Source organism: Copidosoma floridanum, unplaced genomic scaffold (assembly GCF_036245765.1).
Source record: "Copidosoma floridanum isolate Cflo_tuat_1 unplaced genomic scaffold, Cflo_Japanese_pri ptg000004l, whole genome shotgun sequence".
Lineage (NCBI taxonomy): Eukaryota > Metazoa > Arthropoda > Insecta > Hymenoptera > Encyrtidae > Copidosoma > Copidosoma floridanum.
Genome location: NW_028321881.1, coordinates 35,839,043 through 35,866,027, shown reverse-complemented (window position 1 = coordinate 35,866,027; position 26,985 = coordinate 35,839,043). Strand labels below are relative to the sequence as shown.

General features: G+C 36.6%; 1 long non-coding RNA gene across 1 annotated transcript in view; it reads right to left on the bottom strand.

Annotated features, from left to right (window-relative positions):
- Nucleotides 1-578: 578 nt before the first annotated feature.
- The window catches only part of LOC149375831 (uncharacterized), a 77,773-nt gene continuing 51,366 nt past the window's right edge, over nt 579-26,985 (bottom strand). The window contains exon 3 of the long non-coding RNA XR_016293659.1: nt 579-868. This is a non-coding gene — a long non-coding RNA (uncharacterized LOC149375831). The remainder of the gene's footprint in view (nt 869-26,985) is intronic.

The following is a 26,985-nucleotide window of genomic DNA, read 5'->3' as shown; positions in this document are numbered from 1 at the left end:
CTTTACGGTAACCTATGTTGGTATAGACTGCAGGATGACTCCGCAAGGCAAGCTTCCCACTGGCAGTCTAAAGGCATCTATGACAGCCTTACAAGAAAACTTATTACAGAAAGCTTTTGAAGGAGCACTAACAAATCAGTGAAAGGAACTACAAGGCGTCGGTCACTTAAGATGACTAAACATGGAGAAGGGCCAACAGTGGTGCTGTATAAGATGCATCCTGGTAAGCATCCCCGAATGGAGAATCTGTTTGGTTGGTGTACTGGGCGTAAATCTGTCCATTCCTCTGTACCCTACAATTTGTGAAAGGTCACCTGCTACATCCCAAAAAGTGAGACTTTGCAAACTCTGCCAGAAGATATGAATAGGTAACAGGGAATATATAGCCAGAGGAAAGATATCCAACATCACTGAAAACTTAATTTGCTTCTGTATATTTTATTCAAAATTAAAACTGATCATACCTTTGACTTTTTTATGAAGTAAGCATACTTATATTACTTTACTTTATGTTACTTATTTCGTTTATTTTCTGAATACAATTAATTTTCATATATTTTTATATTATATTTATTCCTAATAGACCTTTTACCCTCTGCATACCGTAGATATTTGATACTGACTGAATTGGCTGCAAGAAATACATTCTACACACACACTGGTTATAAAGTGATCCTTACACTTCAATCGTTACAGCACAGAATCTCTTACGATCTCATCACCTTACCTTTTACCTGCTTTGAGTCGACGCAAAGGTACATGATAGACAGAAGCGGGATGAAATGTATAAGGGACGCCTTTAGATACGGGAAGAGGAAAATTCATTCTATCTTCTCATCGTACGCTCTTCATTCATTCTCCCCAAAGTCTGTAACAGAAAAAAAAGTTTAGGTATTCATTAGTACACGTATGAGTATGGGCTCTGCTTAGACTCAATATATAAGAAAGAAGTAATTGACAAAAAAATCCATGTCATTTGCACCAATTTTAAACCCTTTATCATTGTAACTTCCTGAATACGCCTTTTCACCAAAACAATTTTTAATAATATGGAGACTAAATAACTCGCTCTGACTTCCTAGTCCTTGACACGTATTAAAACTTTTTATTATATATGCTTTAATTTAATAAGGTATGACGTTACCCAAGGAAGAATTATAATTGATTGAGAATCTGGCCTAAGAAATGTTGAAAAAAATGTTCCACCAAGTATACTTGTACATAACAAAAGGGTTCGTTTCAAGGATACTTATCTGATATGTGGAGCACCCCTAATCAGAGTTCGAATCTACACAGGACACTACTGATTTATATCAAAAGGGGAGAGGATGTGAATTGTGGTTACAATCATAAAATTAGCACCTGTACATTAGGAAGATCCTTCTGCTGTTCCCTTAAAATTATGGAAATCACCTTTAACATCAACGCATCGAATTCATATAATTATTAAAAGGAGAGAATAAATAAAAACAATGAACAAAACAACTAGCCCCTAAAAGTCAAAACTATCCCTACACTAACGAAATAAGTACTGAAACCTTACAAAATAATCACCAAAAATTAGATTATGTGTGTGTTCAGTTTTGTACCTGAATATTTGCCGACAAACCTTTTCTAAATTTGAATTGCGTCACGTTCGTTATTCTTATATTAAAGTTGAAGTAATTTTCCGATCATACGCCTTTATCATCGCGTACATTTGCAATGCCCAAGAGACCGTTTTACCTTTACTCTTGTACCTTTATTTATCAATGTACTAGAATTTCTACTTTAACTTTTGTCTCTATAAATATTGCTCTGCGAGCATAGTATGTTAGTTAGCGCGCCGCAGCGGCAGAGAAAGCTTCTCTCCGCTTGCCTTCACTTGAGCACATTTTCATAATTTAAGCACTGTAAATATATTGTATATATTTTTATTACACATTTGCGTTACATTTATTTTCCGCCGCAAACCACTTCCACCTCCACACGACTGAACTGGATTGGAAGCAGCATAAAACCCCTTCCCTCGTGAACATTTTTGGTAGCAGAGCGTGGTTCCAGGGACCGACGGTCAGTGCAGGAGTGGATATGTGCTAGTGCTCAGTGAAGCCTTGAATTTTGCCTTGACCATTTGATGCCGTGTAGGTGAACGCGCTCTCGCGAAGCTGCAGTAGTGAGTCATTTAAGGAATCAGAGTGTGTGCATGCTCTCCGTGCTTGAATTTGCCAAGGCAGGCGGTCGTAAGCTGCCAACACTCAGCCCTATTATAAAGCGCTTCATCGCGACATCGACTGCGTCATGGCAGACGTCAAGGAACTCAAAATTTTACTTAAGCGTCAACAGGAGTTGTACAAAAGCATTAGCAATGCTTACGAAAACCTCAAGAAGCGCGGCAAGGATAAGTTTACTCGTGCAATCATCGAGAGCCGTATACAGCAACTACGAATAAACTGGGATGACTTCAAGGACACTCATCTCAGGATTCTCAACATTGCTCCAGACGATACTAAGGACATCGGCTATTTCAATGAAGACAGCTACGAAATCGCCGAAGAAGCTTACCTCGATTCAGCAGCTAATTTGGCTGAACAGCTCGGAAAACTTCCTGCATCGCCCGCATCAGACCCAGCTCCTGTTCCACCAGCTAACTCTCGCAACCTGCCGTCCATTGCTGTGCCCACATTTTCCGGACATTTCAACGACTGGCTCGAGTTTAAGGATCTGTTCTCTGCGATCATAGTCAACGATTCTCGACTTTCCAACGTCGAGAAGCTTCAGCACCTCAAGACGCATGTGCAAGGTGAGGTGGCTGAATTGTTGAGGACGATTCAGGTAATCGACGCCAACTTCGAGGCTGCATGGAAAAGGTTGGAGGATCATTATGCAAACAAGCGGCGCTTGGTTGCCGCGCTAACTCGCGATTTGCTAGCCGCGCCGGCTGTAAGCAACGAATCGCCGCTCGAACTCAAGGCATTGCTCAGTGGCACTGTAAATGCCTTGGCTGCACTTAAACAGCTTAAGCGTCCGACGGACCAGTGGGATGACTTGGTGGTCGCTGTTACAGCTCGGAAACTCGACGCTCGAACTTTCCGAGAATGGGAGTCATCGCTCAGAAGTACCCACGAGCCTCCTGCACTTGAAACGCTCGTGCGTTTCATTGAACAACGCATCTCGATGCTCGAGATCGTCCCGTCTTCTACAGAGAAGGCAACACGGAAGAAGGACAAGACGGCGTCTTCTACTTCACACGCATATGCCGCCTTTACGGAGAAATGCCGCTTTTGCCAAGGTGAGCATTTCATACTACGCTGTGCCGATTTCAAAGCAAAATCGCCACACGAACGCAAACAGTTTGTTGAGGCCAAGAACATGTGCTATAATTGCCTTGGTGCTCACAAACTTGCAAGCTGCAAATCAAGCAAACGATGCCTAACTTGCAACGGGCATCACCATACGCTGCTGCACGAGAATCCTGCCACTACAGTGCATCTTGCATTTTCTGCATGGCCTGCTACACTCACGAAAGGGAGTCGCGTATCCTGTCATTGGATGGCATCGCCAGACTCTCCAAACACTACACTGTTGCTTACTGCGCTCGTCCGAATTCAAGGCCCGGACAGACGCACACTCATCGCTCGTTCCATGCTCGACAACTGCTCTCAGCGATCCTTTGTTGCAAAGAGCCTGCTAAGTAAACTTCGCCAGGAATATGAAGAGGCCAGCATGGAGGTCATTGGCATCGGTGGCATCAAGACTCCGCGAGTTCATGGAAAAACTTACCTTACTCTCGCCTCCATGGTTAGCGACGGAAGCTCACGTGTGAAGCTCTAGTGCTCTCGCTTATATCCAGCAACAGGTCAGGAAACTTCAAGCTTCCAGGCGACTGGAAGTATATACAGGGTTCGGAGCTTGCAGACGACTATCGAGCCGATCTGACAGAAATCGAATTGCTGCTAGGAGCTGATGTGCTTCCACGAGTTCTTCAAGAGGGCTTACGCATCGGACTACCTGGGACACCCATGGCCCAGCGCACCATATTCGGCTGGACGCTTTCTGGTCCATTACATTATTGACATTTTCAAAATACAGACTCTAAGTTTGTTTTACATAAGTGCAGTGCTAATTGTTAATACTCCGTTTACCCCGAACCGTAGTATGGCGGGCGGTATGTTCAGTTTTGTACCTGAATATTTGCCGACAAACCTTTTCTAAATTTGAATTGCGTCACGTTCGTTATTCTTATATTAAAGTTGAAGTAATTTTCCGATCATACGCCTTTATCATCGCGTACATTTGCAATGCCCAAGAGACCGTTTTACCTTTACTCTTGTACCTTTATTTATCAATGTACTAGAATTTCTACTTTAACTTTTGTCTCTATAAATATTGCTCTGCGAGCATAGTATGTTAGTTAGCGCGCCGCGGCGGCAGAGAAAGCTTCTCTCCGCTTGCCTTCACTTGAGCACATTTTCATAATTTAAGCACTGTAAATATATTGTATATATTTTTATTGCATATTTGCGTTACATTTATTTTCCGCCGCAAACCACTTCCAGCTCCACACGACTGAACTGGATTGGGAGCAGCATAAAACCCCTTCCCTCGTGAACAGTGTGTGTTTATACATATACGCTTTACTCTTTCAGATGCTTTCAAAGTTCCTTCCGCACCAAAGCGACTAACGATATATGCAAAGATAGAAATGAGACAAACATGCGTGCAAAACATGTGATGGATTGTCTATTTGGCGTCATACACAAAAAGAGTGAGCTAGGACATGTTTGCATTTTTTTTAAGGGAAAAGCTGTGAAGAGCTGACTCCAAAATATTAGATATCAATCCATGACATCTTATGTTTGCACCGATGATGCTGAGGATGACGTTGCCGACCCTAAAGAATCAAGCGATACCTGCCAAATACGAAATACATTTTTATTCCGGGGCAGTTATAGTAATAATAAGAAAAAATAATAATGTTGATAACAATAATAATGATAATAATAATAATCATATTAATAATAATTATAATCATGATAATAATAATAATAATCATAGTATTAATAATAGTAATAATAGTAATACTAATAATAATAATAATAATAATAATAAAAATCATGATTGTGATAGTGATGATAATAAAAGAAATAAAAATAATATGAAAAAACGGTACTATAACAAACATATTATAATTAATATTAATCAAATCAAAACTTCTTGATTATTAAAATATTTCAGATTTTTAGGTGATGGATTTTATTTGTTTCAGAAGGAATCGCCTAAGTACACAAGCTCTGATACATTCGCATTCTTGGACGTTCGTTCCAAGCAGCTGCAAGCCCTCACGTAAGCTCTGACTCATTTGTATTCCTGCATGTACACTGGAGGCAGCTTAATTCGTTGAGCGGGAAATTCAAATATTCGATTTCCATTGGCTGATTCCATCACATAACTTCTTTTATTGGTGAATTTTATACTTTCTGCTTAACTAATTAAACTGCCATCAGTGTACCTTTCAATAAAGCCACAATTCTCATGAAAGCCCTGACTCACTCACGTGCCCTCTACTATACCTACATTTTTTGAGCCTGCACGCAGGTTAAGTCTGCTTTGCGCCAAGCCTATCAAATTCATCAGAGTACAGCCACACCTCCAAAACAATCGTGATGAATTGCAAGTTGACGCATAATTTCCAGGATCCACATAGTCTGTAGGGCCAACACGCGAGACCCACATCACTGAACCAGGAGGAGTGTATAAAAGAGACTGAGATAAGGAAGCAGACAGAGAGTCAAACTTTAAGTTTCATTGGGACCTGACAGCTGCAGAACTTGTTACGCTTTCTCATAACCCAAAAGGCACGTACACCCAGGATGCATTAATTATTTCCAGGCACTTGCACTCAATGACAACGTTGCATATTTTAAGTCAATAATCAGTCTAGTTGCGTGTCAGCGTGATGAGATAAATTTGAGAAAGCAGATGAAGCCTTGGCAACCACACTATTATTAACTTCAGATTTACATACTCAAATTTTCAAATTTTAAAAATGAATATTTTTGCTGGTACACCTAATGTAATTTAGTTTTATTTAGTACCTTTAAACCTACTTCACAGCTGTACCAAAAATGTAGGTGATAAAGTCGTTAAAACAATGAAAACGAGGCATATGTATCTCAAAATGCTAAAATTATTTTACAAAATTGTTCCTGGCTCAGCCTTTACAAAAAGTGGTCCTATCGTTAAGTTAGATACAAGCAAAACTTTTCCTGTGTATAATTGGGATAGGCGTGTTCTTAAAATCAAATAGAGCTGCCAACAGTGTGAAATCGGCTACAGGTATTTTCTAATGTCACAGTAGATAGCACGCAGCGTTGGGAGTTCTCAGTGGCTAAGACGGTAGAGGGCTAGGTTCCCGCCTGAAAATCTTGGGTTTGAAACTCTGAATCGTCTGTTCCTTCCAGGTAGCTAGGTGGTGTTTTTTGTATGACCTTATGACAGGATATGATATAAGTAGGCAACTGGTATAATGCCTTTTACCATGGTATAGAGATTTGTGGATAGTAGTAAAGAACAAAGATGCCTTAGAAAAGGGGAAGAGAGAGTAAATGACTCTTTCATAGTACAATCGTCCCATGTACAATCAATAATATATAATTTGAAAAATAATATGTATAAGGGTGATTCTGCTGTAACTTGCTCAGATTGTGTCCAGTACTCATACTTACGTGCCGTAATGGAATCCAAAACTTTCAAAACGTTAAATTATGTTAAATGTTGTCAACTTCACTTGACATTTTTTCTAGTACCGATATATTAAATATCTAAAATACATCAACATTTTATTATTCTAACCAAAATTTCACACGACGTAAACGTGAACACCTTAATGATAGTATCTGAATTAAGATTTGTAATAAATAAGCTAATTACCAAAAAAAAATTGTTTTATTTTTTTTAGTACATTAGCTATTGACGAAGAATTGTGCAACACAGCTGTTATTGTATCAACATAATCTGATCGGTAGGATGGAACACTCTCATTATTTTTTGGAGTGCCCTGAATAGCAAGCTATAAATCTAAGCCTCAATATAGTCAGTGATTTTGGTACTTAAAAATCATACATGAATAATCGAGTTTCAAAGTAGTAGTAAAATAAAAAATATTTGGTGCGTATAATTGCAAAGTATTTTATGCAAAAATTTTGTTGGAAAAAGTTGTTTAATTCATGTAATTAGCTTACAATATACATTGCTTGGAATTATATGACAAAGTTGTTTATTAAGAAGAAGAAAAAAAAAACATCATACATAAAAATCCTACAACTGTATTTTTTCGGAAAATTGATTTTGTTCCGTAAATGTACGAGCGATTTTTACAAATTGACCTCTGCACACATTTATACATTCATACATTCAAAACGTCGTCATATGAGAAACTTTGAGTAGAAATTTAGTAGAACCATTGTAGATCTCCGTAGCTATGTTGTACAGACTTTGTTTTTATCCAGTATTTTTGTAATATAAGCAATATCTCATATTATTAAGCTTTTTAAAATACGTATTTAAAAGTGGCATTTTCCCAAAGAGTGACAATTTATCCATAAAAAAAGCCTTTAACAAAACTGAAATGTTAAGTTAGTTCGATATGTTAAGTTCTTATTTTGTAAGGAATTTTTAAAGCTTTTATAAACTGGCAATGAATAGTAGTTTCTTAATGAATCTGTAGCCTTGGAAAATTCTGAAATTCAAACATAAAAACGGTCAAGTTTTTTTTGAGCATCACACATTTTGTACATGTAACTTTTCATACTTATCTAACATTTTAGATTTGTTAAGAGCTATTTTTATAAAGTATTTGTTTACGTAGAAATTTAACGATAAAAGTTAACCGGCAGGCGAGCAGCAGCCGCTAGTTGTACGACTCCTGCAAGAAAAAGTCTTGCAGGTTGTACATAAACCTGGTTTATCGTATTCTCAAAAAGAGAGTCATGCAGTGCGATCTGGACAGCAGCATGAGTCTAGAGCTTGTGTGTAAGCAAGCAGGCAGCACCTTACATCCACAAGCATCATCATTATGATACAAACATTTTACTGGTGCACTCTACTTCTATAAAAATTTTCCAGCCCACACTGTTTCCAGTTAAAAGCTAGTTGAGCCAGGGCACCTTTTTTCTATTTTTCTAAAAAGTTACTGCATAAGGATAACTTTACCATTACCAGTCATTGTAATTAAGTTTGTATATAAACAGCTGGTGTATTTATTTTTGGAAAAGATCGTATGTAATTACTTGATGTTTTAAATACACTTTGAGCGACTTTAGAAGGTTTTTTTTTATATAGTTCTTTTGAGCTGGAGCAAAGGATCTTTGGTTTCAGCTTGAATTATAAACCATTTAGAGATATTTGAGTATAAATTTTGTGACATAAATAGTATGTCAAAATTATTAAAAACTCACACTTCATATTATTATTTAATATTTTTTCATGCAAGATCTTTTTGTTTAAATGAGTGATAAAGTTGCTGCGAAGCCATCTTCTGTGACATGAAGGGATGCAGACTAGTAAAAGAAGTATTATCACATAAACAAACACTCTGTGGTGAAAACGAAGTATTAAGGTAGTGTTTTTTTTTTTCTTTTTTTTCTATTCACGTTACAAAGATTGACAGCCTTGTAAATTTAAGAATGTACTCAGCTTCAGTAGGATCATACATTATAGCTCACGTCATCGACGATCTGAAGCTTCGTAAGCTTCGTGAACACATGATATTTATCTTGTTTTAAATTTTAACAAGGTCATTATCAAATGAATGTCAATTTTTTTCTTGTAGAAATGAATGATTGTGTAATCTCAAGCAAGTTCTGTTGATATGTGACTAACGTTCCATCAGTTTAATTTATGAAGTGACGTAGCCTGTGGTGTTGCGCTTTCCTTGTTTACATGATGCTTTTTCAAATATTTCTTTAAGAAAATGTTTGTATCGGTAATTGTAGTAGATTTCATAATATCGCAATCTAATTCTACATTTCAAAAAATATTTTGCAGCACAATCAAGTTGAATGTTGACTTTTTAAAAATGAAAAAACTAGTATCATAGATTTGAGTTTTTGAACTTTCAGATTTCTATTGGTGAGTATGTGATGCGATATTTTATAAAAGTAATTTGTGTCAAGCATCATGTTATAAGCTTTAAATTCCGTATAACAAAAGCTTGGTAATACTGTTGGCAGTGGGCTGGTAGCGACTACCTCCCACCACGTTTCTTGTAAGAGCATTTGACAAGTGTTTCAAACAGCCGTAAAACCTATTACCCTTTGCAGAAATCAGCCTTGATGATGATGGCTCTTTTAAAACGAGAATGTTTACTCAAGTAATGATATGCATTCTTTTTAACCTTTTTGTAGTTCTTATAATGTCAGAATTTAAAAAGAATTAAGTGACAACTCTCACGACCGAAAAATAAAGAACGGAAGACTACATTTCAGAGTCCTGTTGTCAACAAAAATGCTCAAAGAGGTAGAAAAATTTATGTCTGAAGGAATCCTATCAAACTGTAAAGATACAGATGAGCAGAAAATGAGATCCTGTAATAACATTACCAATAGCATCAATCACGATTTTGAAGGCTGCTTTGAAAGGCATTTAAAAACTATGGTTATAATATTAATACATTAAATTGTGAGAAACGTAAGACTCATTTTATTACAACACATACGTTATACATTAATAATACAAATAATTAACTACCATACAGGGTATACCTTATCACGATGACTGCCGGGGATTACAGCAACGGTGGAAAAGAACGGGAGGTAATTATTTAAAATGCTTACGTTAGAAAAGCGTACAATGCGTTGACTGCGGCAAGATTGGGTGAAGCATGCACTCTGTAAGTTATGAAGCTAATGCTGTGAAACCAAAGAGAACATCAATACTGGATACTTGTATGAACCTCCAGCATTCCATGCAATTCTTACACTCCCTACCGTCGTCATATTATTGTTATAAAAGAACACTGAATGTACTTAAGTATCATAGTAAGTCTTTAAATATTTGTATGATAATATACAGCATGACTTATTTACGCATATCATGTGAGTTACGATTTAATCTTCCATCCCTTTTCCAGCCGATTGATTGGAAAAGAATATCAAACTTTTATTTACTCGGCTCTAGCATGACTCTCACAAAATGTTAGGGAATGGGTATGGCTCAACTGCTTGCCAATCACTTAATTCACTATCGTAAGCACATTGCACCAACCAGACTGCGGCATATTCGATGCTATTTATCTATAGGTACAAAAAAAGTGTGGACTCACACACACATAAAGGTCATTACTACAAAGCTCTCGGAAAAATTAGCTGTACGTCACCTTATTTGGTGGTTCTTGTCAGCTACAAGTGTGGTATCGCGCTAGCAAGGGTCCTACCTTTGACCACTAAGTAGGACAAAGACAATCTCTGCTTTTACAGCAGTTGGTGACCATTTCCGATATGTGTGTGTGTTTGTGCCATGCGTCGATATGCGTGTCTCATCGGTATCCCGCATGCCTACGTATGAGCAGCCATGACTCCGGTGCAGTAGGAAAAAGGGGGCCGTAAACGTGTGGGCGAGCCGTGCAAGATACTTTCTTTAAGAACGCCATACCTAGCATGCTGTATCGACGAGACGTATTTTCCCTAAGAGACCTCTTTCATCCTGACTGTACATTTTAGAAGAGCCGATGACACGTCAAATTGCATAAGCTTCTTCACTCAAATCCTACGTCCACCGTGGGGTTCGAACCCACTCGCTTGTATAGTGCTTGGTAAAGGTCCTATGCCTATAAACTACTGATTTTATAAAGCATTGGTGTCTTTGTGTGTTTTGTATGAGTGTTTGTGTGTTATTACGTCTTCTTCGAGAAGTTGAGTGGATATTTTGCATGCTTTTTTTGTTTCTGTACTGTGTAATTTGGTGTACTGGCGCAGGTCATGTGGTATTGAGTGTGTATTTCTGAGTCTTACTAATATATAGAGCGAAGTTGCTAAGACCCTTGTAATCGCTAACCACAAAAACTACTTAACCGATCTGGCTGAAATTTTGCATACTAATTATTGACACTTCCTAGATGGTTTTAGTATAGTTTTTATCTTAAAAAAATTAATAACAATCGCAATAAAGAAGCTCAAAGTTTTGCAAAAATACGCTAGCTTTTTACGTCAGTTCAGGAGGATCCACTAGATAACGTGGACATAAAATCAAAGCTATCTAAAATATAATTAAATAAGTGTGGTTATAACAGGCCAGAGCATCTCCAAGGTTTCTATAGCCATCTATTTATAGTATATCAAGTATACAGTTGGCAGTCGTGCAGCTGGGTATCCTGGCTACGCACAAAACTCTTCTTTAATAGGCAAGCAACCCACGTCTAACTCCACCCTTATTCACCAGAATTGACGAGTGCCACCAATAAGAAAATTTTGTATACGATAACATCTTTGACAGAATACCATGAGACGTGTCTAGCAAAAGCACAACCTGTTCCAACACTTCACAGATTTGTGGCGTCCGTTTTGGTTTCGTCAGTAAATTTTTTACTATAAATACAAGCCAGAGAAGACAGCCCTGAGAAGTACAGGCAGCCACAACGGCCTTCTTCTCAGTGGTCGTCCCAACGGTATTCTTTGGTCAACGGTGTACCTCCCTCCAGCACGTTCTCCATACGTAGAGACTTCGAGGATAAGAGTTAAAGAAGTTGTTTCCTGAATCAAAAGTATCTAAAAAGGTACAAAATTGTTAGCAAGACTAACATAAGCGTCAAGAAATATGGGTAAAAAATTTACGACCAATTTACCGCGTCGTTACTGAACTAGTTTCGTTGAAGAATTACTCTTTAAACACTAGAGCAATTGTGTGAATACTACATAACCCCATTATTTTTAAAAGTGTAACTAACCACATTTCTGTAAATGATTAAAAAAGTACTGAAAACTACCGTAGACAGTGAAAAAACACATACCTTTTTTTTAGAATTTTTAACCTCATAGTTTTAAAGTAGTGGTAATTAAAAAAGTGCTCTTCGTTTAATTTTGAAAGACAACCAAATCAGTATCGCGTATGAGGCCATATCACAATGTCACATGAATACAAGTAGATAGATGTGTATTTTTATGTATGTATAAGCAAACGCAAAGCAATTACATTTTACTCTGATATTTTAAACACGGGATGATAAATAAATATTGTACATCTATATATGAGATTGACCCATATATTGGGAAACAACTACCTTAAGATACCCGTAGCCAGTTCTCCATTATCGAGATAAATCATAAAGAATAGCTAAAAGTTACACAACTGGCCCTTTTTAGGGTTACTATAAGTATTTACGTTCCCTACTTAATCATCAATCTCATCGGTTTTTTAAGAGCCAACTAAGTTTAAGCTATCTTGCCAACAAATACATTTTCACTACCATTTCCGGCAACGATTCATCGACTGAAAGACTATAAAAAGCTGGCCACTATTCAACCAAGTCAGCCATTCACTAGCTCAGACGTCCCAAGCAGAGTTTTTTATCGCAAGGCTGGGAACCCCGGTGACTAACGATCCTATATTACCCTCTCGACTTTAAGCATTCAACAAAAAATCATCGATTCCCTACAAGGTCCATGCTGGAAGAACCTAACAGCCATGAAGAAAAAATAAACTTGAGTAAACGGTACAGTCATCAACGGGTAACCATCACGAACCAGTCTTCCCACCCAAGATCACCAAAACAACTGAGTCTGTAAGAAAAGAAGGCGCTTTAGACATCAACGTCTTTGGCGTAATAGCAGAAGACGTTGGGAAAGAGCTTTACAACTAGCCCCAAAGCTTTAAACGTTGTAATTTTTCACCCAATCAGTGTGGTGCTACAATAACAGGCTAGAGAAGATCACCCTGAGATATAGAGGTATCAAGTTTGCTGAAAACTTTAGTCAAGAAAGAGTTTCCTTAAGAAGCTCACTGGTCCTTTTGAGGGCCATCGGACGTCAAACTATCTTGCCAACAAATATATTAAATTGACAAAAAACAGCACATAAGGCTCACAAAAGTCTTAACCATGCCAAAAGTCGCAAGAGGGTTAATTCGAAGGAAAACTTTAAATGCATCTCAGAAATACAATTTTAGGCATTAACAAACTAATGCAGAACATTTATTCAGATTGAAATTTTTTAATCAGTAGAATACGTATTTGTATTTTTGTGGCGATAAAAAATGTAGAAATTAAGTTCTACGACTCTATTGCTTTGGTAATAAAGTTGAGAGATGAGAAAAAAATTTGTAACCATACATTTATTGTCAGTTTGAAATCTTAACAGCTTTGATAAATAGCTTTTTTCGTATATTATACTCAGGAAACAGCAAATTAACAGCTCTTGAAGGTTAACAATTATATCATGGTGTAAGGAAAACACGCTAATCTTTAGCATGAATCAGTTTTTCTTACTGTTTATAGCTAACTATTGGACTAAATAAAGTACAAAGATTTAAAAAAAAACTGTTTCCGAGAAGAACTTTTTTGTTTCATGTTGTGTCTATAATAGATATAAAATATTAACTAAAAACATTTTACATTACTTGTAAACAAGCTTTGGTGTTCCATTCAGTGAGTCTCAGGCGCAGCCAAAACGGGTGGCTGCTAGTTTCTATATAATCTTCGCAAAAAATATGTGCACTTACACTGAATAAGAGGTGTAGGACTAGGCTCAAGTTAAGGTATTCTAGCGCTTGCAGTACGGTTCCCATGACAAATACTTATTTAAAATGTTACTTATTTATTTACGGTTATTGGGATTGTGGCTCAGGCATCAGCACCACGTACTTGCTGATTTAATAAGCTCAGAGAGAAAGTTCTGATAAAACGTCAACGGTGAAAATAACACGATAGTGTTATTATTGTATGATGGAGTCATTTTTCTCCTAACCTGCAATAGTAAGCGCCGAAATGTGTCTCCAAAGCAAACTTTCTTAATTAAGTATAATGTAATAATGCCAGGGTCTGAATGTTCTTTTATTTTATATATGAGTAATTAGAGAAAAGAAGTAGTGCCAAGAAGAGGAAAGAAGACAAGAGAGTTAAGGGGACACATGTATCGAGAGCTACGGCGTACGCAAACACACGCATGTACTTAGTAAAATAATGACTGTTGCACCTCACTTCATATGTATATATACTTGTAACCGCCATGCCTTCAAATATACATTAAAAGTATTGGTGCATATGCTCTTATTGTCGTAAACAGCACCGTGCCCGAGTGTGTGTGTATGAATATGAGTAGCTAGTATGAATGTCAATACCTATGTATGTACATATAGTGCAACAATGCACAAAGCTGCACTAATTGGTGGGCCTAACGCATCACTTCTGAAGTAGCATTTGCACGAACCAGAGCTACCAAGTAATTCGCGATTTCGATAGCTGAGTGAGAAAAAGTAAGAAACAGAAAAAGAAGCCAACTACGACCTTTTGCCAAGCTGCCCCGATCTCATGCCCGCCGTCGCGTTCCAGGCCAGCACTTCCACAAGCCAGTGCCAGAACCCTGACCTGATGACCCGCAAGCCAAGGGACGCCGACAACACTGAGGACAAGGGCTGACTTTGACAAGGTCCTTGTCACCGAGTCAGTACCAAAGGCGAGCAGTGATGGTGTACCCGGAGGTAAAGTAGCCGCGTAGTGCCCTTGTGTAAATCGTGCATTAACGTGTGTGTGCGTCGAGGGTGTAGTGCCCAGGTAAGCTGGACGAGACGGCTCCTGGAATCTCGAATCGAAGAGAGCGAGGGAAAGAAAGTGAAGCGTGTATGTTGTGCGATGTGTGAAGCGCTGGATCACACCAATATCTCCGAGCCTGGATGCTCGTGTATGCGTTCCTCGTGTTATATAAAGTGATTTCTATAATCGAGCGTAATTCCGCCTCCACCATTTTCTTTGTGTATCAAGTACATGCCCTTTTCAGACAACGTTGTTTCAGGTCACGCCAATCGTTCCTTTCTAGGAGAGTAGCTTGATTCCCGACGGGCTATCCCCGATGGGACCTCCTCTAGGTGAGAGTCTCTTGGAGCCGAGTTCGATTTGGCCGAGCCACGAGCCTCGTTAAGCGGTGGTATTTTAGCGTTTCAGGTGCAGTGCTATTTGCGTCGTTTCCAGTGTGACCATCGGTGCGTAATTTAAGTGTCTTTGTGCGTTGCTTCGGAACCGCCCTTGCCGTGACACTCTACGTGTAGCAGGGCGAAAAATCGCAACGTTACAATTACCATACTGTTAATAAAAATAAAAAAGTATTTATTTAAGAAGGTAAAGTGAAGGTCACTTTGAAAATGAATAATTAATTCAATACAAATCTGTATGGTCTTTCAGAAAAATCAAGTTTTTTGCTGTGTCAAGATCTGTACTAGTAAACTCATATTTATACACTTGAAATGAATCATTTATTAATATTTCAGGTAATAAGAAACACATTTCCGTGTTAAAAGTGTACTGTCTATTTACCAGGTAAGGAGAACGTTTTAAGAAGGTAACGGTGAAAAGTAAAAAATGTTAAATAACGCTGGAATTTTATGAGCGTATGCATTTTTTTCCAAATAAATTTTTGAAAAAAACAATTACTTATTTTCACAATTAAACGTTAGCTGTTATAAAAGTTCATTATTAAATTGTATTTAAGATACAATTTAAATTAATTAAGACGGTACAAAAATAATTTAAGAGTTTCTCCTCGTTGAAAATAAGCTCATGAGAAACAATAAATGAATATAAAAAAGTTCATAGAACAATTTTTAAAAAAGTTGCATTGAATAAAATTTTAAGAACTACCTTCATAAGAGCCAATTTTAAATTGTAGAATAGAATGGTTTTTTTTTTTTTTTTTTAAATATATCAGGTAAAAGTATTGAAAAATTCATATTCATACTTAATGTTCTCGAAAAAAACGTAATTTTTGTTTAGCGATACTTACAATTTTTTTTTTACCCCACCTCTTTAAAGAACATACTATAATATTTTAAAATTTTTTACAACATTTGGTCATTGATTGAGTGCATTGAAGTAGTCATTTAGAGACCAGAAAATATTTACTATTATTTTATTACTTGGTTATTACTCACTTCCATTGTAAGGGCTGTCAAACCTCTCTGTTCCGTCGAAAGTTGACTCCACAAGTCAGCGCATGCGCAACCACATGTACGTAGGGTACAGAAAGAGAGAGTAAGAGCTGTAGGGATGCCACGTTTATTCATTTATTCCTGCAAGCGAGTGCGACCAGCTAACACGCAAGAGAAGTGAGTGAGTATGCTAAGCTGATCCTTGTTGATTTCCGTTTGTTTGGTGCGTCGTGCACAGTTTTTTTCAACCGTCCAGGAACAGCGCCGGCCTTAGCTACTCCGGCGCCCTCAGGCAATTTTTCGATGGCGCCCCATATATATATATATATATATATACGTGTGTGTGTGTGTGTGTGTGTATATAGTTTTCATTCACAAATATAACGAGTGGCGGTCTTTTTTTCGTTTAGGTGTTGTACACAAGCTTAGCGCTGTAAAATTGTCATTCGGACAAACATACATAAATGACTATATTTTTGTTTTGATGTCCTCAATAATTTTATCTATTCACAGTCCAATTTTTGCGTGTATTTTTGAATCAAATAAAAAGAATGTTTGTCTTCTTTAATTCTTGTTCCAGTTTTAAATTATAAAGACTTTTAAAATACGATTGATTTGATGCTAATACGTTATTTGTTATTTAATTGGCTTTTGGATTAGACTATAATATGCTTGATTTAAATATTCGTATGTATATTTTCGATCTTTTGAAAGAGATTGGGTTTTTGACTTTAGTATGGAGTTGCTAAAATCTTCTTGAGTAAGTTAATCGAGGCACTTTATGTAAATTAGAGGTGCCTATATAGGTAGACTGGCGTTAACTGAACTCGACTTTTATTTGACCATCTCGACAGTAGCCCGGATTTAAACAAAGTTTCTTGTACCTCTCCAGCAGACTGAAATACTGAGGTGTTATTTTAATGTTAAATACTATGCAAGATTTCGAATTGACCGCTTTTTCAACCGACATGTGGAGAGTTCTCCAGAGGGCTCTGAGTCTGTGGAAGACTTGAACACTTAAATCATGTTTTCTGCTCTGTCTGTTCATCTATTGTTGTGTCTGCTCGCTGTTAGATCAAGTGATTACAAGTATAGTATAGTGGATTGTAACCGAAGTGTTTTTACAAGGAGTACTTTTCTTGAATGTTGGATGTGTTTATGTTTTGGTAACTCTCCCCTGTCTTCACAGATCATCGGGTGCAGAGACAAGAGCTCTTTAACCTTTTGTTTACGCGGCTAACCTACAAACTTTTTCACGTGAGAATATCCGAATGCAGACATCCATATGATTGAAGGGCAGCGTATTGTTGACTTGTCGAATTTTAACGTTGAAATCAAAGAATATTTTCTAGGTTTCTTCCACGTTAATGATTCCACTGGCTTAGGTTTATCGGAAGTACTGATTGAAAAAGTGGAAAAATTTGGTCTTAAAATTAGTAACTGTAGAGGTCAGAGCTACGATAACGCTTCAAATATGAAACGAAATGTAAAAGGAGTTCAACAAAGAATCTTAAATGTCAATCCGCTTGCGGTGTATGTGCCTTGTGGTAGTCATAGTCTGAATTTAGTTCTATGTGACAGTGCAAAATCTTCTATAAAATCAGTAAGTTTATTTGGTATCCTGCAAAAACTATATACACTCTTCTCAGCATCTGTGAATCGTTGGAAAATATTAACTGACCACATAGATACATTAACGTTGAAAAATCTTAGTGATACTCGTTGGGAAGCCAGAGTATCTTGCATTAAACCTGTACGTTATCAAATAAGTAGTGTTCATGATGCTCTTATAACCTTATCAGAAGATGATAAATCAGATCACGATACCCGGCATGACGCAATCACTCTTGCAAAGCAGTTAAAAGACTATAATTTTATTGTTTCTTTGGTTGTTTGGTATGATGTCTTGTTTCAAATCAATGTTGTGAGTAAAATGCTTCAAGCTCAAGATATTGACATTTCCGAATGTACTAGACTTCTTAAAAACTGCTGTGATTTCTTGGAAAATTATAGACGGTGTGGTTTTAAGCAAGCTATTATATCAGCTAAAGAATTAGCAGCGGAATTAGGAGTTGAGCCTATATTCAAACAAAATAAAAGAATCAGACGAGTTAAACGGTTTTTTGACGAAAAAGCGAACGATGAAATTATAATTGATCCAGAAAAAAAATTTGAAATAGATGTATTCAACCCCTTATTAGATGTCTCGTTATCATCTTTAAAAGAAAGATTCAAACAATTGGAATATTTTTTGACCACATGGGGATTTTTATTTAATATTCAAATTTTACCAGAGAAAAAAAAACTTCTCGAATTGTGTTCTAATCTTGAGAAAGAGCTTACGATTGATAATAAATCAGATATTAAAGGGAATTTACTGTGTAATGAGCTGATTAGTTTGAGAGAATTCTTAATCAGAAATTCAAAAGATAAGATTACACCTAAAGTCGTATTGGATTTCATTAAAACTTACAATTTACAGGAGATTTGTCAAAATGTTTGGATTGCAATGCGTATCCTTTTAACTATTCCCGTTACTGTGGCGTCTGGAGAGCGAAGTTTCTCAAAATTAAAGTTAATTGAAACTTTTTTGCGAACGACAATGACACAAGATAGGTTGTCAAGTTTTGGTACTTTATCCATTGAAAATGAGATAGCAGAAGATTTAGATTTGACAGAATTGATTAAAGATTTTGCAAGTTAAAAAGCTCGAAAAGTTCAAATTTAAGTGGATTAAGTAGTTAGAGCTTACTCAATCTTTTATAGAAGGAGTGTTTTAGTGTCTGTAAATAATAAATACTATTTTTTCATTAAAATCTGACAATTCTACGCCTTTTTTGAAAAATCATATCATCCAAAGTCAAAATATTCATTATGCTTTATGGTCACAAAGTAACATATTTAAACGTGAGTATTACATAATTTTATTTTGTCTATATTTAGTACGAAATTCAGTACTTAATGCTTTAAGGTCAAAGTGCCCCTTCACACTCATATATTATAGATTCGTATTGCACCAGATAAAAACAATAAATATATTTCAAAATTTACTAGGGCATGACTCTTTTGGTGCCCCTCAGAGCTCGGCGCCCCCGGGCACCGCCCGACCTCACCCCCCCCCCCAAAGGCCGGCACTGTCCAGGAATTCACCAACTTATCTTCAGATTTGTACGTTAATTTCATAGTAAGTACTCCTTTATGAGTATTATATGTTTTTGTTCAAGTAATAGTGCGTCACGTGTCACACTCGGTTCGATAAGTTTTGACAGAATTCGCAGACATTCAATTACGAGAATTTCGGTGTCTTCTTAAAGTTCGTGATCAAGACGCATTTAACAAGTCAATCGTGCAAAAACTAGAGCTATTGTCATTAATGCATTAAACTTCCTTTAAGTGTGAGAGCCGTAGTAATTGTAAACGTGTGAATAAAATTTATCTTGGTTAATTTCGCACAGCGATTAACGATAGTGCAATGTGCTTTACAGTCCGCAATTGGAAATTTAATCGTGCAATGACGTTGGATGTAATTTTAGTAGATTCGTGGGAAAAGGTATTATTTGGCAACGTGGTGTGTGCGGCAACAACGACACATATAACTATAGATAACACGCGAGTCCTTCTTGTTTACCTAACGTGGAAGCACAAACAATTCTATGAACGCTTTGTTAAATCAAAAGCACGTGCATCAGCATGCGTTTTCGTGCGATCACTACAGTTGACTTTCTTTGTGCACACACGAGATAATTGATTCGGGCATGAACTAATACACGTGTTCAGTATTCGATTACGCATAAAGCTAATATATTTTTGTAACTAGACATAATTAGTGAAAGGACAACAGTCCCTCACTTCATTTCATACCCATCATGGTCGTCAACCGAGGCATTCAGCCTACTTAGTGGACAACAGTCTATGCAACTGAGTACAAGCCCATCAGGGTCAGTTTTGCAGTCATTAGTAGACAACAGTCTACGTGACTGAAAAAATGCTTGCGCGTATACAGCTAAAATCCATGGTATTTATTGTTCAGCTGTTTAATAAAATGTATTATAATCACGTACACATGTTTTAATTGCACATATTATGATTTTAATCAAAATAATGCATTATTTGTATCATTTACCTTTCTTTGATTTGTAATTTATAAACAATGAAAACGATTTTTTTACACGTTTTTCCCTTCAAATCTGTTGTATTTTTTTGTTAATAGCTATTATATGACTTAATATTTATAAAAACTTGTAGCCTAGTTTCGGAAAATTAACATTTAGAAAGTTTGGATTTTACTTAGAACAAGAATTTATTTTATACGAACTATTCGCAGATAAACTGCTTTAGTTCACTGGAAATTTATACGGAATGCTCTTAAATAAGCATACGTACTTTTTCTAGTACCTATAAAAGACAGTAATATTTTAAGCATACTATATACTGCTCGTGTTGGGCAGTGATAACAAAACTTTTTTCACCATATTGGGCTGAAAGAAGGAACTTTCGTCCCATTCGGCTGCCTTGGAGAAAAAAAGTAAATGCACCACGTATACACGTATAGAGGTTAAGAAATAAATAGGATTATATGTGAAGCACGCTCAGATTTTCCCAAGCCTTTAAGTCTTATTCACGTGAAATCTAAGATATTCTTAACCTTGCTTGCAAGGTGTGTAATATAGTGTTTAATGTAAGACGTATATTTTTAAGCATATTAAATATCTATTTTATTGTTTTATAATATTTTATACTTACTTTTTCAAAATCAAATATGTGTATACAATAATTACCTAACCAAGTAGTGCACGTAAGAACCCTCTCTCGTATCGTTATAACGCTGTCTATAAAGGTGCGTATAGACAGAGTTTCTATCCCATTTAGCTCTGAGTCTGACATGTAGCACCCTCACCTGTGGCAAAAGTTAGAAATCTGTAGGGAAGCCAGTAGCATCAAATCCATGTTGTTTTAATACATAGATTTTTTCGAATATCTTTAAATTTAAGCATTTTATGATAAGACATAAGGCATAAAAGTTTTTAAACATTTAATCATCAGTAACTACCTTTTTATTTCATGAAAATCAAAGCAGGCATTTTCATATTACAACCGTTGAATGTATGAAAAGCATGTAAAAGTATGATCTAAAGTATACATAATAGTTTATCCAAAGGATGCGCCTGCTTGGTACTTGTTTTTCAGTGCTGCTATGTATATGGTTAAAGTTGCAACGAACAGTTATAGCTTAAACTTATCAAACTTTTAATGGCTGTTACACAAGAATGATGGCACTGATTGACTTAAGATCGAAAGGCACTTACTAACAATGAGTTCGACTGCATTTTTTATGCTTTATGTACTATCGTAGAACGCTTACTTTTTTGTATTAAAAGATATTCACGGACTGCCTGGATTTGATACCAGTTGCTTCCCTCCCAGATTCACTTGATCGGCCCCATTAGGGACTGGCGTACACCATTTTATCCCATCCAGGTTCATATTCAGAGCTAATTTTAACAGACTTCTTACTCTGTGCAAGCTATTGGAACAATAGCAGAGCCCATAGTGAGGGAAAATTGCAAACTTGCCGGATTTTTGAAAACTCAATACACTATTGATCATACAGTGTGGTATTTTTCAACCACTTTGAATTGTCAGTTACAGTGATAATGATAACTATAAAACTATTATGAACGTTAGTTTAACAGAGTATGATTGTTAATTACGTATAACCTTAAATACACTTACGTTATACAATCACAGTCAACAAACTCTTGTAACTATTTATCTGGTTTCACGGATGACTATTTTGTTTTTAAAAAATAAACTGAAAAAAAATGTGACGCATCGTAGAATTAAGAGCTTTCTGTATAGACAGAGAACACAAGAATTTGTGAAAAAAAAAGTAAGGAGGTTATCTTGATAAATTTTCTTAAGCATATTTATTTACGTGGGTACCAACAAGTGTATAGTACTTTTAATGTGGCTATGAAAGTCCACCATTATGCTAAGTGCACTGACATTATCTTTATTACAAATAAACTTGCTTATTGAAACTATACACACTCGCGCGCATGAAAAAATTATTATTCTATCTGTTTATTTTCCCGTTAACGATTTGGTGTCTTTAATCTATATTTTTAAGGTTTTGTTTAGGTACAAGAACAAAAAGTATATTTTACATTTTTGTAATAATTTTGCAAGTATGTTATAATTTTTTCTAAAATTTTTTCTTCCGTACCAGCCAGGCAAAGTTCATCAGTTCAATTGATGTGCCATATATACGTAAAGGTGTAGCTGACACGTGCTGTTTTCCTGAAGAAGCCCGTAACCCCTATTTTCTTGTTAATCTGCTAATTTGTTTTTATATATTCAGTTTTTATATATTTTTTAATATATTATAACAAGTGTAAGTTCCATAAACTATCACTGAAAAATGAAATTGTTGTTGATCAAAATACAACCATTCCCATAAGATCCAATGCTTTTACGCTAAAAATTGGGTACTTGACTCCAGCATGAGTGGCGCCACGTGAGATGTGCTTGCAGTCAATATATGTAGCAGAACCAAAAGCAAACAAATTGACACAGGTTTACAGTTGCAACAGTCTGTAAAAACAAATGCCTACTAGGCGCCATATTTATAAGAGTATAGTCTGGATACGCTTAAAAATAATGAATTTAGATCGTATAGATTTAGTACTCATTCGCAAAGAAACGTAGTCATTAATTGTTTTGTTTATAGATATAGTGTTAAAATTGGACAGAATCTTTGTAAAAATAATTTTGAATAAAAAAATTGAATTTAAAAATTCAACAATTAAAAAAAAACTTTCTACCTAAGAAGTGTAGAGATTATCAGAAAATCTATTACTAAGGTCTTCAAGCCTGCAAGATTAAATCCATAATGAACATCGGCCATAAGACATTAATGTTAATTTTAGAGCAATAAAGTCCTGGAGCTTAATCTTTACATTTTATATAGCCACATAAATACAAATACATTTTCTACTTATTTAAAAACTTGAAAGATTTAAGAGGTTACTGTGAGGGTACAATAAAAAGCTGATCTCTCACGTAATAGGTTCTTTATTTGTCAATTTTGACGCTGCTGTTTCAATCTCGATGAATTTTCTACATCAATTTCTTGACACCTTAAATTGTATTTATTAGATACATTTGAAGTTTTTCTTCCAATTCACCTTCTTGTAACTTTTGGCATGTTTAAGACTTTTGTGACCCATAAAGGCTGTTTTCTATCAATTTTTTTAAGTTCTAACAAATTTGTAGGCAAGATAGGTCGACGTCCGATGGCTCTAAAAAAGACCTGTTAGCTTCTTAAGTAAGTTCTTAACTGAAGTTTACAGCAATTGTGCCTACCTGGATACCTCAGACTTATTTTCTGTGGCCTGCTGTCAAAGCCCCCGACTGATCAGGAGAAAAATAACAAAGTCCGAAGCTTTGGAGCTAGTTGTAGAGATCTTTTCCAACGTCTCCTAGTATAACGTTGAAGACGTTGGTGTCTAAGGCACTTCTTTTTTTTCGGACTCAGTTGTTTTGGTGATCTAAGATAGGGAGATTGGTTTATGATGCTTGCCCTTTGAAGACTGTTCCGTTGGTTTAAGTTTTTTTTTCCCTTCAGAGATGTTAGGTTTGCCCAGTGCAGACCTTGGAGAGTATCGGTTATTCCTGGTTGAATGCTAAGAGTTTAGAGGGTAATACAGGGTCATCGGTTACAGGGGCTCCTAGCCTTGCGAAGAACAACTCCGATTGTGACGACTGCCAGTGAATTGGTTTAATAGTAGCCGTCTTTAGTTAACATAGTCTTTTAGTAGTAAAAATGCATTTGTTGGCAAGGTAGTTTAAACTCAAGTGGACCCTAAAAGAACCGATGAGATTAATGGTTAAGTAGGGAACGTGAATACTCATAATGTATTCTGAACAGGGCCAGCGGTGAAACTTCCAGCTATTCCTTATTATTATTCTTGATCATGTAGAGCTGGCTGCGGTTACCTTGACTCTTACTCTCGAAGTCTCTGTATACGGAGACAGTGATGGAGTGAGGCTTGCTGCTGGCCAAAAAATATCTCGTAATTGGGTCGTTCCCCGGATAACCAACTACTTATCGTTAGTCAGGAAAGTGAGCCTAGAGAATACCTTCACTATGGATATGTTGTTGGGACGATCACTGTAAAGTAAGCCGTTGTAGCTGCCCGCGCTCTTCAGGGCTATCTTCCTTGGCTTACATTTGTAATAAAATATTATATGACGGCACTAGGCTGGATGGTGGAACGGCCACATAACTCTGAAGTGTCGGAGCAGGTTGTGCTTTGGCTAGACACGTCCCCCGCTATTCTGCTGGAGACGTTATCGGTTGCAGTAATTTTTTAGTGGTGGCACTTATCAATCCTGGAGGTTCAGGGTGGAAGTAGACCTTGGTCACTTGCCAACTGCAAAAAAGTGTCATCGGTAACCGGGATACCCAGTTGGTTGACTATCATCTACATTTTTTATGCAGTCTGATGAATTGCCGGTAGTCAACTGCAGAAGTTCTCGAGATGCTCCGGCCTATTATAACCACACTTATTTAGTTATGTTGCAGGTAGCTCTGAATTTATGTCAACGCCATCTAGCGAAACCTACTAAACTAAAGTAAAAAGCTGTATTTTTGCAAATCTTCGAGATTATTTATTGCTATTATTCTCAAATTTTTCAAGTTGAAGACTATACTAATACCGTCTAGGAAGCGTCAAGAATCTGTATGTAAAATTTTAGCAGAATCGGTTTTGTAGTTTTCGAGGTTAGCGATTACAATGGTTTGAGTGACTTTATTATATATATATATGTGTATGTGTGTACTCGTGGGGCTCCACCCACTGTGCCCTTTGTACGCCAGCCCTCACTATTAGTTAGTATTGTATGCTTTTTTTATTGCTTTCCCACACGTGCCGGCCAAGGGAGTAAAGATCAGGTCTCTAACTCAAAAATCTGTAGTACTAAAGCCCTTAGATTTAAGAACTAGAACCTATATCACTTTGCTACTGTGGCCAATAAAAAGATTCATAGTTTTTTTTTTATATTATAGTGCTATACGTCCAGTTCTTATTGATGGCTCTACTCAGGGCACTAAGTGCTTTGGAGAGGGGAAAGAACAGGGATAGGTGGCCTCCGTTTAAAGGAGGTGGGTAGAGAGAAATAGGCAATTTTGCTCCAAGAAGGTCACCCTTCCTCTTCACGAGAAGCATTGTGTGGTGAAAGATCACATGTGAAAAATTACAAAAGTACTCACCCATCAAAGTCACACTGGCCAGGAATCGAACTATGATCTTCTGCATAACGATTTACGACCTAGCCAACCAAGACACCACGTGTTCTGGTATATGTAGTTGATTATCTTTGTAAACAAGTTTGAAGAAAATCTGGCGTACATAGTAAATCCAGATTAGCAATACCCACTAGATAGAGCCAAAAACGCAGCTGAAGCGTAGACCAACAGAAGACAAACACAACACAATTAAAAATTTACATTTTAAAATCACATTGTATTCTTAATACAAGATAAAATAAATTTTAAAATAAAATCTACGTTCTGGCACTATTTTCTTGTTTATGATTGCAAAAAAATTGTGAAAATAGAGTGTAGATTAACGTTGTCTAACTTTTTACTGGTGGAATTGTAAAACACATCACCAACATATATGGACTGATGCACTCTTAATTACGCAACGTTTTCGTGTCCTTGTAGGTGTGCAACCCTTAGGGCGCAATAGGTCTATGCAGCAGCAGTATAGACCTAACACATTAGCTTATGGGGACAATTCCATTCTGCAAGCTCTATGACGCACTATGGGACTGCCCCCGTGTATTCACTGCACAGCACTACCACCACTATTATGCATTAATTTTTCGCTAACACTACAGCTACAGTACTATAGATAATGTATGTCTTATTGCCTTCTGTAATATATCAATCTCACCAACAGTATGCTGTATTTTTTTTTTTATATTTTACAGCCATTCTGGAGAACTGTGAATAAAACGGGCCTATAGTGCTGTATTACAACTGTAAGTATAGGCTGTTGTCATTGGCATAGTAAAAAACCACCTCAGATTTATTTGTTGCATCAATTACTACGACTATTTCTGCTGTGACTCTGGCTTTTTACGCCACATGTAACTGCAGCCTGCCTTAAATTTACAGCTTACAGGCTCCTCTTGTAAACATCAATGTAATGTAAATATTTTTATTTTATCAAGTTGCGATTGATATGAAACTTAAGAGGTTTAAAGATCTAACTAGGACTAAAAGTTAGTGAACATTGTCCACAAAAGTTTTATTCTATAAATTGTATACACTTTATGCATTTAAAATTTTTCCTTCCATTCGCCCTTTTCTGACTTTTGGCATGGTTAAGACTTTCATAAGCCCTAAAGGCTAATTTTTGTCAACTTTGTTAAGTTCTGATGTATCTGTTAGCAAGGTAGTTTGACATCCTGTGGCCCTAAAAAGGACCAGAACGCTTCTTAACTAAACTTTTTCTTGACTGAACATTTCAGCAAACATGACTGCATCTAAACCTCTCAGGATAATTTTGTCTGGCCTGTTAATATAGTGCCAGATTGATCACAAAAAAAACTACAATATTTAAAGCGTTTAATTTAGTTATAGAGCTCTTTTTCAACGTCTCCTAATATTATGCCAAAGACGTGGGTGTCTAAAGCCCCATTTTTTTTTGCCGGATTAGTTGTTTTGGTGATCCAAGGTGGGTAGATTGGTTTTTGATACTTGCCTATTGGAGATTGCCACGTTCATTAAAATTTATTTTTTCTTTATTGCTGTTAGGTTCGCTCAGTGCAGACCTTGAAGAGAATTGGTGATTTCTGGTTGAA